At 35.0% G+C, this 15,341-nt stretch overlaps 1 protein-coding gene across 4 annotated transcripts in view; it reads left to right on the top strand.

Annotated features, from left to right (window-relative positions):
• Positions 1-15,341, top strand: part of LOC127964516 (beta-1,3-galactosyltransferase 1-like) — a 140,184-nt gene that overhangs the window by 39,287 nt on the left and 85,556 nt on the right. Inside the window, exon 1 of one of the 4 annotated variants that reach the window (XM_052564735.1) lies at positions 6,183-6,263. The exons of 2 other annotated variants lie outside the window; for them this stretch is intronic. The gene's annotated coding sequence lies outside the window, so the exon portion shown is untranslated. Of the gene's footprint in view, positions 1-6,182; positions 6,264-15,341 lie in introns of those variants that run through there. One more of the 4 variants, XM_052564736.1, reaches the window with a different exon arrangement.

Raw genomic sequence — 15,341 nt, 5'->3', positions numbered from 1 at the left:
TGGAAAGCTTGCAAATGATGTGTGAATCTCAATTTATAAAAAATATACCCTTATGACTGGTTTTGTGGTCCAGGGTCATATTTATGATTTATGGCTTGAACAATTTACCATAAACACACATATTTCATTAGCTGATTTAATGTTAATATACAAACACACTGAATTACCAAAATCTTTATAATGCACTGATAACCACCAAAAACATGTGGAAAGCTTTTCCACAAGCTGATGTGAATGTTTAGATAGAAGTTGCACACAAATATAAAATCATAGCACCAAAATAATGCAATAAACATTATTCTAACAACATAAGTTGTAACGTACAACCACCAAAACATGTGGTTATAAGAAAGACACATGTAAAAATCAAAGTTCAAAATAACTTTTCCTCAAGCTGAGGTGACTAATATAGAAGGTGCACACTAATATAAAATCCTGGCACTAAAATAATGCAGTAAACAATATAAACTGTTTTGTATAACTGAAATGAACTAACTAAGAATAAACAGTTATATTAAAGAAAAGAAAAATGCTTCACAAGAATTTTTTACTGTAAATCATAAGATGACTTGTTAATTTTCACTTAATTTTAACAAATATTTTACTGCAAAATTACATTAAATGTCACATTATATTGATTAGTTTTCAACATATATAGTAAAGGAACATTTTTTTTTTTTTTGTTTTGTTTTTTTACAGACCATGAGCTATTGTTGTAGTTATTTATTTGGAAGCAAGGTGAAAAATAGTTAGAATTAATAAAATTTATAAATTTAAAAAAAATAAAAAAAATAAAAAAAAATAAAAATTAATAAAAATTTGATTGTGCATTAGTATACACATACATATAAATATTGAAGGTTGCTTCAGTCTAAGGTCTATATGTCTGTATGCCTTCAACCTGTGTGAACTAGTGATGCAACGGTCTTCTCATAACCCACGGGTAACCCGTGAGTCGGGTTGAGGGCGGTAAAGAAATTGTCACTTTATTTGCGATGCGGGTTTGGGTGGGTCATTAAAAACAAAATAAGAAAAATCCATGTATGTTGCGTGCATTATAGCACGAAAGCACATTAATACAGTGCATGAGCGCAAATCTCTCTGCTCCGGTTTTCAACCAATCAGATTTCAAAGATGGATCTGTAATTTAATAGTATTAGAAATGATTCAGGTGTTTGGATGATTTGAAAATAATCTGGTTTAACAGTTTTGTTCAAACCCTTCTGGACAATTGATCTAAACTAACAAAAACAGCATATGATTCTAAATATTCACGTGGTCATATAGCCCTATATATATATTGTGTACATGGATTGGATTGAACTTGCACAGGACACAGTTTGAGCGAGAGAAAATTAATTTAATTTAAAAGACAAACCCAGAGAAGGGACCATGCGTTCTTATTTCAGACGTTCATGGCATTCCAGTCTAGAGAGTTTGTTTACTCAAAGGAGCCGTCATATTTAATTTGGCTGTGTACATGTTAGAGGTCTGTCTGTCTGTCAGCGAGGGGACAATGTGTGAGAGTGATGCAAGAGTCCAGCTCCCAGCCTGCAGTGACAGACACCACAAAGAGAGAGGAGCTCTTTCAAACCTGCCCTTCTCTGTTTACTCTATACTCTGCCTTTATGTACTAGATTGGATTTTTTCCCCCTGCTGAGCATTTCGAAGCACATCATGAGAATTCCTATCAAATTCATTCAATAGTCTTTGCTAAACTTATCAAACAATACTGTAATAAGCATAAAGACACATCAATAAATGTGACCATGGACCACAAAACCAGTCTTAAAGGGTTAGTTCACCCAATAATCAAAATTATGTCATTAGTAACTCTCCCTCATGTCGTTCCAAACCCGTGAGACCTCTGTTTATCTTGGGAACAAAGTTTAAGATATTTTAGATTTAGTCCGAGAGCTCTCAGTCCCTCCATTGAAGCTGTGTGTACGGTATACTGTCCATGTCCAGAAAGGTAAGAAAAACAATCTTCAAAGTAGTCCATGTGACATCAGAGGGTCAGTTTGAATTTTGTTGAAGCATCAAAAATACATTTTGGTCCAAAAATAGCAAAAACTATGACTTTATTCAGTATTGTCTTCTCTTCCGTGTCTGTTGTGAGAGAGTTCAAAACAAAGCAGTTTGTGATATCCGGTACGCGAACGAATCATTCGATGTAACCGGATCTTCTTGGACCATTTCAAAAAATCAAACTGAATAATTTTAAACGGTTCCTATCTCCAATACGCATTAATCCACAAATGACTTAAGCTGTTAACTTTTTTAATGTGGCTGACACTCCTTCTGAGTTCAAACAAACCAATATCCCGGAGTAATTCATGCACTCAAACACTACACTGACTGAACTGCTGTGAAGAGAGAGATGAAGATGAACATTGAGCCGAGCCAGATAACGAACAAAAAACTGACTCGTTCTCGAGTCATAAATATATAAGCAAATAAACAAATAAACCTTATTAGTGAGCATGACTGGGACTCTACTAAAACAGTTTACCAAAAACGTTCAAACCAAAACTATGCCATTGAGTGTACATGATTTTTATTGTTATATTTTTTTATTATTATTAGATATTAATAGAAACTACTAGCATTATCTGCCTGGATTTTTTTATTGTTATTTTTTTCCTGTGAGTATATAAAAATATATTTATCTATATTTATTATTATTATTACATTTCCCTCACTGCTTCTGCCATCTTGGGTGGACTTCACTAATCACTGTTCACTAATCTTAATGCAATGCATTTGCCATATTATTTATTTAAAAATCATGAGTTTTTAATATTATAGCATTTGTCATAATGGAATACTAAGTGGAACTGTGCTTTTTTTATTGCCTTGAACTGTTTACAAAATTTTTATAACGATGTATAATCAACTTTGTTCTTTTGTTGAATATTTTTTGTATTATGATGACTAACAAAGCATTACAGGTATTATTTTCAAGCAAGAACGTTTACATCAGTCACAGTGTGAACGAAGAACTAAGAGAACTGAACTGAAGTGTAAACACACCCTCAGTCGAACCACACCGATATTTGGATACCAGTGTCCACCCTTATTCAAATGAACCAAACTAACAGCAATCTCACCAGAATTAGTTTTAATCGAATCAAACCTCGAATCAAGTGTAAACACACCCTTGTTTTTTTCATGGAAACACAACTACGATGCCTATGCAGACAGCTTGCTGGGTTTTGAAGTAGACCATAAAGCAGATTGAAATGAGTGTGAGAATGAGAGAGAGAAGAGTTTGAGAAAGTGAGAAAAGGTGAGAGCATATCATGTAACTTGCGGACTGATTGAAAAAAAAAAAGAATGAGGAAAAAAAGTGTGAGAACGAGAGAGAGAGAATAGAAAGGAGAGAGAGTATTTGATGCGAGGCAGGCAGTCTTCCTGCAGTCTCATCTCATCAGTTCGGTGAAAGAGAAAGGGAGGATCAAAGCTCCAGTGCTTGCCTCAGAGACACCCAGAGAACTATCCCCGAACACGTCCTACCTCACACCTTCTCCCGCTTCACGCAACCACACACACATACAACACATCTGTCATCCGCTCCGCTGCTAAAGAGAGCAGTTCACCTAAAAATGATTTTTTTTGTCATTATTTACTCACCCTCAATGTCGTTTCAGGCCCATATTATTTTCTTTTTTTCTATGGAACACAAATGGAGGCAGTAATATAACAGCTGATCTTTTCCATACAACAAGTGGATGGTAATTTCTATTGCCAAGCGACATAAAAATAGTCTATGTGACACTATATTCCAAGTCATGCGCAACATTTCCTCACTCAAAGCTGTTGTGTTGCTTCAGAAGACTTATGCAGAGCACCACTTTTATACTCCTTTTGTCCATTTTTTCCAATTTTAGTTGTATGGAAACCACATGTGGGTGATAAAATGGCAATTTTATGGTGAACTGTTCCTTTAAAGATAAAAAAAGATGTTTGTGGGCAGGGCAGAATGTTCATATTTCACAGGCAGGTGGAGATTATGCAAATGTGTTACCTAGTGATGTAGACTGGTGTATATATATGTATATATATATATATATATATATATATATATATATATATAATCATACTGCAAATTTCATATATTATACTTATTTTTTAATGTTAAATAATAATAATAATAATAATAATAAAAACTACAGTCAATAAAACCATTGTAACACCTTTTTCTTTTCCAATTAATTTAAGGAAGAATGATTGATTGGCACAGAAAGGCCCTTCACTTGTATGCATGTTCTTTGTTGTGCGTTTTATTTGGTTCTTAAACCTTTTTAACTCTTTCAAAGAGATCAGTGTGTTCTGATTGCTATCGGCAGATTTAATTCCCAGATCTCATGCAGCTCTGTCAGATAAGAGCGCTTTAGCCCTCCCTGTCCCAGTGTGTCATCCCAGCCCTGACTTCACTCCCCGCAGATCATAGAGACGAAGCACAGTAATTGATATTCCGACAGCCATTCGGGAGCACTAGGTTGACTGGACAGAAAATCCACTTGGCATGGCTCACAGGGATGAGAAGATCTTGGCGGCAGTGACATATGGTGCGCTGTAAGCCACCATCATCCTCAGACTGTCTGCTCGGCGCTCCGGTCAAGCGCTCGCTCGCTGGATGAGGTGCTGGAGCAGTGAGAGTCTCGCAGCCAGAGCCGCTCTTGTTATCTTTGGCCTGAGATGGTACGGTCTGCATTTGTAACCTCAGGCTGTGGCTTTATCAGTCAGATATGTAGTGGATGACCCTTAACAGCCTGCTGATTTGATTTACCGCCAAATGTAACGCCTCGCTTGAAAGATTTGCTTTCAGCGGGTCTGTTATTTCCACTGAATGCTCTTTTAAATTGATTGCTGCGGCATACACTAACCAGCATCTATGGCTAGTGGTAATGCCACTGTGCAATTTTCTGTGAAATAGCATATGAGATACTGTAAACTGTAATGATGATATACCGTTTATTAGTATTAGTTTTTTTTTGTTTTTTTACACATACACATACAAATATACATAAATATTAATTATAAATACAATATTAAATAATCAGTATAAACAAAATAAAATAAGTAAAATAGTTATATCAAAATTATTGTTGTTAACATTGATAAATTTTTACTTCCGCTTCTAAATTTTTACCTTTAATTATTATTATTATTATTTAATTACATTATATACAATTATCTGAAATTATCATATGCAACTATTTTATATAAATTGTATTTCAATTTAAATTTTGGAATGAATTATTTATTACATGCATATATATATATATATATATATATATATATATATATATATATATATATATATATATATATATATATATATATATATATATATATATATATATATATATATATATATATATATATATATTCTGAGATAACATTTATAAATAATATTATTATCTACATAAATTATTTTAACAATTATGAATATTATCAATTTCATTTTAAAAGCAATTTATACTTTGAATGTATATTTTTATGTTTAAATACATACATAGCTACATAAATAAGCATAATACACACACACACACACACACACAAACACACATGTGTGTATGTATATATATATATATATATATATATATATATATATATATATATATATATATATATATATATATATATATATTTAAATACAAACTTAAAATGAGATATATTACAGAATTTCCTAAATAAAAATATATACTTTCATATTTTGTTTTGTAAGTTGCATTTCAAATTACTATTATTTATGTTTCTATATGTACCGAATAGTTTCACATAATTTCACAAAAGTATATATTTGACTGTTTACACAAGTTTTATGTTTCTTATCATTTTGTGCTCTCTCTAATGTTATATAATAAAATAATTTATCTCTCACAACTACATATTTATGCTCATATTTATTTATTAAGTAGCCATATAATGAGCAGCATAATGTGCAGTCAGATGGTCATTATCGTAAAATAAACCCCTTCGGGATAATACAGATCAGATCACACTACCGAGGTTTATTTAGCAATAATGATCATCAAAATGTGCATTATCCTTTATACAAATACCAGGCTCAATGTGCATTTCGCCTCAATCCTTAATAGGGATATGACGGTATCAAATGTTCTTGTTGCGATTAATTGCTAATGCTTTTGTTTTTGTGCTTCAGCACACCAGTCCAGATGTTTAACCCAGATGCCTAGATGCAGTACGTTAAAGGAGAATCGTGCACAATAACACCGGGAGTGTCTATTAACAAGGTAGTACAAACAGGGTCCGTTGTGATTTCATGTTGATTTTATACAGTCCTGAAGCTCTCAATGTGTTCAGCAGGGCTCTGAATGATGAGTAACCGGGGAAAATCAGTGTTAAAGACTTCTGTCAGGCACAGACAAGCCTGAAAGTAAATGCCGCTGCGTTTAGGCTAGTTTAAATAGCGGCCTTTGATTGGAATTACCTGGAGGTCTGGAATTGGTATTGATTTATTAAGAGATACTGTTAAAGGAATTGCGCTTAATGGAATTGAATTCCCGGGAGGAGTGCATCGCTGCTTATCTTCAAAGCCTCTGCAACCCTTTTGGTCCCTGGGCGAAAGTAGTCTTCATGATCTTTCAAAGTAGTGAACAAACTGCAATTACCTTCAACATGGACCAGCAGTGTTGTTGTAAACTGTCGCTTCCATTAACTGTAGCTAAACATAATGTAAAGGAGTTCAACCACAGTCAAGTCATCCACACAAAAGTGGAGAACTACATTAAAGCAGTGGATGGAGGTAATGTCTCTAAACTACATACCCATCGTTGTATCATTTTTAGTAATCAGACAGTGTTTACATGATACAAAAAACAATTTGCATTAAAGGATGATGTTTTACCGAAATAAGTGGAAACATTTAAAGGGGTCATATGATGCTATTTTATTTGGTGTAACAGAATATGTGGACATGCTTTAATGTTCAAAAAACAAATTTTTCAAATGCTGTACATTAGTGTAGATCCTCTAAGCCCCGCCTCTCTCAAACACATTGTTCTCTACAAAGTCCCTCCTTCTGACAAGCGCACTCTGCTCTGATTGGACAGCTCACTCAGTGCATTGTGATTGGCCGAACAAGGAATGTTTAATTTATATGTGTCTGACAAAAATGTATCACATTACGAGTATTAGGTAAAAACTGTGAAATTCAAATGGAAGGAAATTTTATATGCAATTCACACACATAAATATTAAATTTAGGTCTAAATATTTGTCGAAAACACAATGCTGAACTGTAAATCTTTTTTTACTTGTTTATTTACATGAACTGTTTCAAATGAACTTATTCAATTGAATGAAAGTGAGAAAAGACGTTTTAGGAGCTCATGTTTGATTATCATCTCAGCTCGGCTGTAAAGCCCTGTGACAAAAAACAGCAGCGCTATTTATTGACACACTATGTTTACTGCTCGTCGATAAAAGTAGCTTGTTACAGGAAACATACATTGTTTTAAAAACAGCAAAGATACTGTCACGCTATGGAAAACTGTTGTTAAGTCAGTGGAGTCGGTACCTCTGGTTTGTTTCTCTGCTCTCAAACTACACAGGGCAGAAAGCAGTTTTCCCAGACATCAGAAAATGTTGTTCTTGTTAGCTATAAAGATAGTCAGTGAAGCCTAGCTCCTCATGAATGGCTCATCCGTCAAAACGTGCCTGCTTTTAGCAGACCTTCAGCAAAAATAGAAAGATAATTGCATCAATTAGTAACAGTGTGGATAATAGAAGTGGTTCGGTGGGGAGATGAATGCTGGGTGAAGGAGGACCAAGAGGTTTGGTCCTCAAATATACAAAAATATAGGAGTGTTGCACCAAACAAATAAGATGTTTTATCAGTGGAAAACTACAAGAGAAGGTTTTTAAATCATTATGCAGCTTTTTCCACCATATGGTGACAATTCATTTGACAATATCTAAAAAGGGTTTTTTAAAAAAGCCATAAAAGTAGTCCATTGTGCAGTGTTTCCATAAATATACATGAGGAACATAAACTTTTGTGACACAAAGACACACAAAGGAAGTAAGAGAGAAAAAAAGTTTCGACATGGGGTCATTATGAAAAAAAAATATTCATACAATTCAGTGCAGGATCCAGATGAAATGAACACTACACTGAAAGCACACTTTGAAACCATTGAAATTGTTTGTAAATTGCACAACCACAAAGAAACAGCAAGTAACACACTGATTGACTTGTGAACTTTTGAAGTACTGTATAAAGACTTAAATAGTAATTTCTTGTGCAGTTCTTTGCACAATATTACTGTATGTTAAGATCTCAAACACTTTCATGTAGTGCATGGTTTCTGAACTAATATATATTGATGTTTGCATTGTTTAACTAGCTCCATATATATCTGGCTTGTCTGATGTAAACTCATGATGTAGCTCACCTTGAAACTCAGGTTGGAACAAAAGAGCTAGAAAACTTGTAGAAGCAAGCTAAAGTGACATGGTTGCTTCAGAAAACGTTTTTAATCTCATGTTGCTTTTGTTATCGCTATCATTTTGGTTGAATTCTGTTCATATGCGACTGCGATGCATTAACCTTTTACTGGATGTATCTGAACTGCCACAATGCATACAACAGAATACATAGGCTAATAAAAAACTGAAAGATTTCTGTTCTTCTGTTTCACAAAACTTTACACAAAACTTTGCCGACTAAAGGACATTTCAAAGCATCACGTGCCAGAAGCAACATAATAATATTGGACCACAAAACCTAAAAGAAAATTACATTTAGATTTATACATCATTGATGTATGGTTTATTAGGATCGGACAGTATTTGGCCGAGATACAACCATTTGAAAACCTGGAATCTGAGTGTGCAAAAAAATCCAAATACTGAGAAAATCGCCTTTAAAGTTGTCCAAATGAATTCTTAGCAATGCATAATACTAATCAAAAATTACGGTTTGATATATTTACGGTAGGAAATGGACAAAATAACTTAATGGAACATGATCTTTACTTAATATCCTAATAATTTTGACTGATTTAGATTTGACCCATACAATGTTTTTTTGGCTATTGCTACAAATATACCCCAGAGACTTCAGACTGCTTTTGTGCTCCAGGGTCACATATATATAGTATTACAAATCTATAATTTAACTTACAAATTCTCCATTTAAAGCATACAAATTTCACATAAATACAAGTTTATCAAAAACAAAAATCAGCATTTGCCCAACAAAATCATTTTCTGAATGCTTTTGCATTTCTGAATCCTACAAATAGTTGTAACCTGACAAAAAATAAAAAGCTACAACATGCACATTTAGTGAGAATTTGAGATGAGCTCGAGCAAAGTGGCCTCTGTCAGTGACACAGATTGGTCAGTGCAACAAGTATTGGACTTCGTTCAGTAAATATGATGCAGTACGGTGTTATCATCACAGAAGAAAGTCGGTAACACTTTAATTTAGGGACCAGTTCTTAGTATTAACTAGTTGTTTATTAGTATGTAAATTGCTAGCATATTGACTGTTTAATGTTATAAAGTACATATTAATGCTTATTCTGCATGATCATATTTTAGATCTCTTAATACATAATCTTAACAACTACTAATTAATAAGCAGCAATTTAGGTAATTTGGTAATTTTTTACTAGTTAGTTAATAGCGATAATTGATCCCATTATTGTATGTGACCAGAAAGTCATACAGGTTTCGATGACCAGAGTAAATGATGACTTAGTTTCATTTTTTTATTTTTTAGTCCTTGAAATTTGATATGAAATGTTATTGGGAAAAAAGCCTGCATGATGCATTGAAATTCTCATTTCATGTTTCACAGACAAAAATGGCAGGGTTTGGAACAGCATGAGGGTCAGTAAACACAAGCCGAATTTTCATTATTGAGTGAACTATTTCTTGAAAAGGCTCTTTCACAGTGCACTGTGGTGGTCATGGATTGTCAGGGTGGGATGAAAGCATCCCGTTCCGGACTTAGGAGACCGGAGACAGAGAGATGGAAAACAAAAAAGTCTGATCGGACCCTGCAGCAGAGAGCCAAGAGGCCAGACTGTCTGAAAGCCAAATTGGCAGCCGAAGAAAGAAGCCATTTGGGACTTCAAAGTTAGGAACCAAGCGGTCCGTCCATTTGAAGAGAAATCGCGTCTGGTTCCTAGAGGCATGATGAGGTATAGGTTTAATGACGGCAGAAGGTTTCCTTTGTACAGCCGGCGAGCTGGAGGGAATTGAGCAGAAATTGGGACTGTCAGTGGCGTGTGAATATGCATGGCCTCCGTGCAGGACGTCATCACTTGTTAAAGGCTCTCTGCTGTCAGAATGGGCTTATATCTGAGAAATAAAACCAGGAGCTAAAGAGAAAGTGAGAAATGGCTTTCTGCACTTGTCCTTTCATTGAAAAGACGTGTCCTGCCGATAGACTCCATTTAGCAGAAATGACTGAAAAACTAAAAACAGTAAAGCATCAGCACGCCATCCTGTTAGAAATGTTATTATTTGATGCTGCTGGAGAATAACACTGAATTTTTAATAAGTCTGATTTAGGACTGAATTTCTGGACTCTAAAATGATGTGATGAGATGAGAATTAGCTTTAGCGGAAAATCAGCAGCTCAATTCAAGCTCACTCTTTTCTGTTTTGTTTGCATGCTTGTGGATTCAACCATATAATGTTGCATTTCCTAATAACAATAGCAGCCAGATTTTGGGTAACTCAGTTTTATTCACTTGCTTAAGCCAATTTTAAGTTGCGTTTGGCGGTGTCTGTGGCTCTCAGACTGCAGGTTTCCCACTGAATGCAGCTCTTCCTCTGAGAGAGGTTATCCGTCTGCCACAGCCACTGTAAACAACACCGATAGAGCTTCATTCAGAGATAAAGCCTTTATGAAATGCTGAATCAGAGCTTACGGGTGGCCGTTTTCATCACACACCTCCTGTGCAGGAGAATAACGGTCATAACACGCACCGCTGAGCTCCAGAGAGAGAGAGAGAGAAAGATAGGTCACTGTAATCATACTGGCATTTTCTGAGCTTCTGAAGCAATACCAATCTCAGCTCAATCGCAGTTTTCAGTGATGGACTTTCACACACTTTACACAGTAAAAAGTTCACTCCTGGTCGTGTGTGTGTTTGTGTGTGTGTGTGTGTGTTATCTGGGTACAAACATGCCGTGTTCACCAGCGTGAGGATAGTTTGAGCTTGGTCAGTCATGCATGTCAGACGCATAGGGTGATGCAGTCCATTTTTCTCTCATATATTTCTCTGAAAATGTCTGCTTTCGGTCCCTGACGAGATAGGCATGTTCACTAGAGCCCAACCATCCTGTATATGGTAAGTGATAGTTCACCCCAAATTGAAGATGCTGTCATCATTAACTGAAAGCATCACCCTAATGTTATTTCGGATGTGTAAGTGATCTTTTTTCCTTGTGTTACACAAGTAGTTGCTCTTTCTGTACAATGAGAGCAGACTATGGCCACAAGCACTAAATATGACACAAGAAGCACTGTATTAGTGTATGAGCATTGCAAGTCTTCTGAAATGACTTAGATTTCAGTCTGTTCCCTAATCAATCCATGATTTTATTACCAAATCATGGGATTTGAGAAGAATTTGAAAATGGTACAGTATAGTGGTGTGTAAAAAGTGATGCTTTTTGTGAAGCTTGACAACCACTGGTCACTAGTTTTCGTCCAAGACACACACACACACACACTCACACACACACACACACACACACACACACACACACACACACACACACACACACACACACACACACACACACACACACACACAAACACACACACACACACACACACACAAAAGCATAGTATTATAGTTTTTGTATGACATTTTTTAAATATTATTTATAATTATTTATAATTATTTTATTTATTTATGTATACAGTATATGTTTTGTTTTCATTTTAATTTGTTATTTGTTTTATTTGAATATTTTTTTATTGATTTTATTATTTAGGTTTAATTTATTTTTAATTAATTTACTTTTTATTTTATCTCCATTTAGTAATTTTAGTGCCTCAACTTAACTAAATGCAAATTAGAGATGTAACTAACTGGTTTCTTGGTCATCAAATCAGAATAATTTCTGAAGGATCATGTGAAACTGAAGACTGGAGTGATGATGCTGAAAATTTAGCTTTGATCACAGGAATAAATTACATTCTGTAATCTATTCAAACACAAAACTGTTTATATATATATATATATTTCTCCATGTTACTGTTTGTTTTCTGTATTTTTAATAAAATAAATGCATCCTTGGTGAGCATAAAAGACCTCTTGCAAAAACTTTTGAACTCTGAAGTGTGCAGTATATATATTTTTATTTATAAGAGATGCTTCTTGTCTGTTTTGATCTTGTTGCAATGCATTATGAGATTGTCCTCATCAGAAAATATGCATGCGTTCAGTGCAACTTGATTTGAGTCACGATGCCTTAAAATGCTTCCTATGTAAAAGCTCACTCGGTTTTCTGTCAGAGTCAAAGTGTGTAAGTGTGTATCCTCTACTTCCTCAGCTCACTCATTAGCAGTTGGCTTCACTTCTTATTAATCCTAAGGTCACATAAGGTCACTGAGGGTCATTGTGATTCACAGTGAAAAGGGCCGACAGGGGCTCAGCCACCATCTGATTAGACAAATGTTTTCCCCTTCAGCAAGGTGACCGGCTCCACCCGCACAGCCCAAGTGTGCAATTAGGAACGCTGTGATTTATTGCCTTTACTGATGTCCTTTCAATCCAGCACATATATCACCAAACCATGAGTGATTCACCTTTTACTGATTGATTGTTCCTCTATATATGAAATAAGCTCATTAGAGCAAATGGGAAAAATGAAATGCAGTTTAGAGCCTTCAAATAAAGCAGCATAGCAGCCGTGCCAAGAGGGATTTGAAGACCGAATTTTCCTCAGTAATTGTCTTTCTCTATAAATCCTTTTCACCACAGAAAACCCTCAGACTGCTGCAGAATCACAGTGTGTTTTCTTGTGGTTTTTCTCAGTCATGTATTGTGGTACTTAATGTATCATCTAGATTTTCTAGTGTTTCTAAAATCCCACCCCGTAGGAAAGAAAAATCACATGAAATCTCTTTATTATCTCAAGATTAAATGCAGAACTTTTTTCCTGCGTCTCTTGGGTATGTCCTGATAAAAATACAAATAAAAAGTCTTAGTGATTTTACATGCGTCTCAAACTAACTTCGATTTGTCAAGAAACAGCACAAAAAGCCAGAGATCTCAATATGATCTCAAGCATTTCTCATCAGATTCTCCTAAGACCAAATAATCGAAGTCATGCTGTTTGCATTCATTTAATAGCTCTAAACTCTTGCTGCATGTCAGCTAATGACTCATTTGTACTTTTTAATTTCTCTAAAATAATTTTAGGAGAAACATCTGAGACAAAGCTCCATTTAGTCTCACGAGACATGAATTAACAAGGCATTTTTAAGCCTCCTGCTTTTCAGATGTTTCTCCTAAATAAAATGTGTCTCCTTTAGATTTTTAAAGAAAATAAAATCTAGGTCTAAAATCTAAGATCTCAATGTCTCAATTTGTGCTCAGATTTGTCAAACACCAAAGCCAGCGATCTCATCATGTACTCAAAACATTTCTCACAAATTCTTCCATCTAAGTTAGGGTTTTTGTAACTCTAAACACTAACTGTACGCCAGAAATCAACTCATTTATTTGTTTTATTTATATTAAGGAATTTTTGGGAGAATCAACAAAGACAAAACCTACAAATAACTGAGATCTCCATTAAGTCTCATGACCAATGAACAATCAATGCAATTTAAGTCTCCTGCTTCTCAGATGTTTCTCCTGAAAAAAAAAAAACCCAATGATCTCAAATGTGTCTTTTCTAGAGTTTCAAACGGGATCAGAATGTTGCAGATTGTCAAAATACCCAAATCTGCAATGAAACATCAGAGATCTCAAACATTTCTCATCAAATTCTCCCAAGACCAAATAAAAGTTACTTTCCAACACAAAAAGTTTTATGAGGTGCCATCCGCATGAAATGAACCCTACTCTTACTGTATGTCAGTAATTGACTCATTTGTCTCTATTTTTATGTCTCCTAAGGTATTTTAGCCGATTGATTCTTCAGTGAAACATAACAGAGAGCTCCATTAAATCCCATGAGCTATGAACGAGCAATAAAATTAGTCTCTGGGACTGAATTGATTTTTTTTTTTTTCACAAGCACCTCAACAGCAGCAAGGTATCCATAAAAGATAATGAAACAAACACACAGATCTTTGAAGTTCACTGCAGGTTCACTAATTCACCAAAGTGTAGTTGAATGCATTTCTCTCATGGTTTACTAACAATTTCGCTCCATTTCTTGTCCACTATAACAGGTTTTTAAGGTGCGATTGCAATATGGAACGGTGACATGAGCCGTTGATGTGCCGGGTTGAATTTGCGTGAAGGTCTGAGCTGTTGAGTGTCATCCATCTTTGCTCCTGTCTGTGCTGTAATGATGTCTGTCAGGCTGCAGCAGAGGAAGAGAACTGAAGGTTAATCTCTCCGTATCCCCTCAGTGCTCTGAATGCTTAAAGAGCTGACCGTGCCGTGTTTACAGGTCCCTGTCTCTGCTAAGAGATCACAAAGACAGGTCTGACACCTAAGAGGCGCTTTGAGAAAACCAACGGAGAGAAAGGGAGAAAAGAAAGACATTTTTTCTTTATTTGCCCGTCACAGTCTCGGCTTTCCATTTTCAAGCCGTAGGTCCGTGTTGACCGGTACTCAGTTTGTAAATCACAAGGTCCCTGAATGCGGGCTGGAGAGTGTGTTTAACATCAAACTGACACTTTAAGCAAGCAGTGCAACATGACAAATCTACAACACTTCCATTAAGATTAATGAATGTGTTCGCACTGTGCAGTCTAGATAGGGTTGTTTGATGTTGTTTATTGTGCAGAGTGAGCTTAAAAGTGTTGACAGTATTACTACAGGTGTGATGAGTTTACATTAAATGTAATGTAATGTAATTAGTTAGCAAACACCTTGTATTTAGAGTATGGCAGTGTTATTTTAGTATTGTTGTTGAAATACTATTATTGTTTTGTTTAGATTTATTTAACCATATCATAATGTGTTCACGTCTTTCTTTCTAGTTGGTGCTTTACACACTTATTAGTTGTAGTTTTTCTACTAACAATATTTTATAATGTGTGGACAAACATCATGGCACATTTGTGATTTTTTTTGACACTTTGTTCCATTTTAACATATTTTTTACATTCAGAATGAGCATTTCTAATGTTTTTCATTATTATTGTATTTAATTTG

Source organism: Carassius gibelio, chromosome B9 (assembly GCF_023724105.1).
Source record: "Carassius gibelio isolate Cgi1373 ecotype wild population from Czech Republic chromosome B9, carGib1.2-hapl.c, whole genome shotgun sequence".
Taxonomy (NCBI): domain Eukaryota; kingdom Metazoa; phylum Chordata; class Actinopteri; order Cypriniformes; family Cyprinidae; genus Carassius; species Carassius gibelio.
Note: the sequence above shows the minus strand (reverse complement) of the source record. Positions and strands in the feature narration are given on the sequence as shown.